A 3651-nucleotide genomic window follows, 5' to 3' on the forward strand; every position below is an offset into this window, starting at 1 on the left:
TACAGTTGCTAAAACTAGTGGGTGAAAATTTGAAGAGGGACAGGCTATTTACAACAGTCTCAAAGTAGCTCTCCACAAAATTCTTATTAAATACAAATGGGGAAAGTGTAAGTTCTCTGTAGAAAAACCTCACGGACTCCAATTTAACCAAATAATTAAAGCTAACATCACCAATTAAGGCACAAATCAACAAACACTATGTGCCTTTTGGTAAGATACCTAGAGACACAACACTTTCTGTGGTGATCCTGTCAAAAATGCATAACCAGAATTGAACAAGAAACCCAAATTAGCCTGATATAACAGCATTCTACTAAATAACTGGTTTGAACTCTGCAAAAATGTCAAGGTCAAAAAACACAAACAAAGTTGAGAAACTGTTCTTGTTTAAAGAATACATCACAACCAAATGTGATGTGTTATTCTGGATTATATCCTGGACTGGAGGATGGGGGGAGATATTATAAGAAACATTATTGAGACAACTGGTGGAGCTTGAAAAGGAACTATGGGTCAGACAGTAGTGTTGTATCAATATTAAATGCTATGATTTTGATAACCATTCTGTGATCATTTAGAAGAATGGCCTTGTTCTTAAGAAAAACACCCGAAGTATCAAGAATAAAGGAGCCTGATGTCTTCACTTTGCTCTCAAATAGTTGAAAAATAAATGCATGCGTTTAAGTGTGTGTGTGTGTGTGTGTGTGTGTGTAGAGGGAGGGAAGGAATGAGTGAATATAGAAAAACAAAGGGGGGAAAATGAAAACAATGGACAAATCTGGAAAAGGGAATCACAGTGTCCCTTGTACTATTCTTCCAACTTTTCTGTAAGTGTGAAATTAATTATATCTAAATAGAAAGTTATAAAAAGAAAAATTCAAACATACAGGGACACTCATAAAATTCTGTCACTTTCAACCACATACCATCCAAGTTCTGCATTTTTAAAGGCATTTTTGTTGTTGTTTTGATGTACTTCAACACAAATTTCAAAAGTCCCTGATAATAAAACTACACTGCTCAACACTAAATCCTCTCTGTCCCGGGCTATTCATCTGTTTATATCTTTGAGCTAATTAAGCTTGAACACAAGTGTTTGAGTTAAGACCCAACTGTGGGATCAGTGATCCTAGACTCTGAAGGCTTTGCCAGACATGTGGGGAAGAAAGAAGCAGTAAGGGGCAAAACTGAGTCCCTAAGATACATGGCTCATTCTCTCATCATGAATTAATTATCAAACCTGCCAACCTGCTCAACAGACGCTCTGCTGAAGAGTGCGGGAAAACAGCATCATGCCATGAAGCAAGTTCTCTTCACCAGATGTTTTTCTTCCACACACATATGCTTTGAACTTCAAAAATCCTGAAGTCCAGAGCAAGGTCTATGATTTCTAAATTGCCTAATAGAGCAAGGGCACTCAAGTCTTACTAAAGTTCCCTAGAGAAGTGACAATGACTTGCATTCAAATACAAAGTTGAGGCAAAAAAATTGTAAACTTCTAAAGTTATAACTTCTCCTTATGCCCCAAATGTTAAGGAGCAACTACACAGGAAGCAGCCAAGAAAAATACATGAAAATATAGTCAATATAATCAAGAAAGTGAAGAATAAAAATATTGCACTTCATGTTTCTTAAAAAGGCAATTTTAATGATTTCAAAAATGTAGCCTGCTTTCAGAAAACACTATATATATATAAAAATTTAGACAAATAAAAGTGGATAAATTAGGGTGCATTGATTGACTTCATTAAATAAATATTTTTTTATATTGAAGGGTTTTCAATATGGTTTCTAGATATAGAGTTTAGGAATTCTTAAAGAACATAACTCAATACCTAAAAATTCATTTTTCACTGTTTTTTGCTGTGACAAACATTTAATATCCCACCTTCCCCCAAAAACGATGCATTGTACTGACACATTATTTTTGAATACCAAAAATTCAAGTCTATGTATAGAGATCAGTTATCAGTTCAGGCTAGTTTGAGAAACTCAGAAAGAATTGTCTATGACTTAAATTATAGAATGTTTTTGAAAAGAAACTTTTTTTTACTTTTAGTGTATACATAATGCAAGTTAACAAATTATTTCTTGGTGGAAAACATCAGGGAAGCAGGAGAGGGAGGAACTGACATTGAGATTCTGTCACCTGCCAGGCCTTGTCTTCCATGTAGAACCAGCAAAGCCTAGATGGGGAACCTGAGTTTCAGAAAAGGAAAGAGGCATGGCTTAGGTAATTTTAGTAAGTGCACAAACTGAAATTCAGGGTGGACTCTTGGATCCCCAAACCTGTCTTCCATTGTTCTAGCACACTGAAATTTACTCAGCATAGATAACAAGGGTTTATAATTAGTATTACAAATCAAGAAGATTAAATTCCTTACAAACACTAAAAGACCACAAAACATCAAAAACATCAAACACAACTCTTAAAATATTTTAAATATCTCAGAGTTCCAGTCAAGACGGCAGAATAGACAGTCCCCAGTGTTACTCTCTCCCACAAATCAACCAATGTACAACTATAAAAATGCAACAACAGCCAAGCTGGGGCCACTAGAGCTCAGGGGAAGAGGAGGAGAGACCTACAGAGTTCATGAAGATGGGAGAAACCATGATGAGAGAAAGAAAAAGCTGCTCTGAGCACTTCAGGCCACGCTGTTCTAAGGCTGAAGCTGATGAGCGCATGGAGCAGGAGCTGGCAGAAACCACAGCTGTGACCTTCGGACAGAGTTGCTTGGAGGTGTCAGGGGAGAAGAGCCTTGGTGGCCCCCAGGAGAGCAAGTCCACTAATAGGGTTCCCATGGACCCATGCAGGAGCAAGGAACAGGAACAGCTGAAAAGGGGGAGCCATTCAGAGGCCAGTAAGTCATCGCAAGGGACCAGCGCAGGGACCGTTCCATGGAAAGTGTTTGGAGCATGGGCAGTAGGGGAGACGTGCCCACCAGGAGAACACTGGGACACAGCAAAGACAGCTGACCTGCCCCCCAATCAGCATAGGACCACTCAGAGGAGACTGGTCAGAAATGCAGAACTGCATGGGGTGCAGTTTGATGAAAAAAGTTAGGCCCAGATCAGAGTTTCTACACAATCCAAGTGCACAAGGTCTCTGGAGAGCCGGAAGTACCTATAAGTTCAACCATTAAGCCCTGAGCTACACAAAAAGCCTTCCATTAGGGAAACAGCAGCAAAGCAGCAATTTATCTCAACCACACAGCTCAAGTACTGGTTCCCACAGGAAGTTCCTCCATTTTAGAAGTAAGCAAAGGACAAAAAATTAGTTCCAGCCCAGGTACACTGTCAGCTCCTTGGGGACACCAAGGGACCTGAGGCATGGATCCGGGGATCGGACCCCCGACTCACATCCAGGCACACCACCAGTGCCTTGGGGCCAGCCTGGGAACCTGAGGCTTGAAGCTGGGGACCAGACCCAACTCCCACATCCAGGCACACTGCCAGCGCCTCAGGGCCTGCCCAGGGGCTCAGGGTATGAAGCCAGGGACTGGACTCCCCACCCACAACCAGGCACACCACCAGCACCTTGGGGCCCCACCCAAGGGCCCGGGGCATGGAGCTGGCGACCAGACTTCCCTGCCAGCAACTAGGCACACTGCTAGCACCTTGAGGCCCTGCCAGGGGGCCTGGGGCATA

Source organism: Galeopterus variegatus, unplaced genomic scaffold (genome assembly GCF_000696425.1).
Source record: "Galeopterus variegatus unplaced genomic scaffold, G_variegatus-3.0.2 Scaffold191, whole genome shotgun sequence".
NCBI classification, from domain to species: Eukaryota; Metazoa; Chordata; class Mammalia; order Dermoptera; family Cynocephalidae; genus Galeopterus; species Galeopterus variegatus.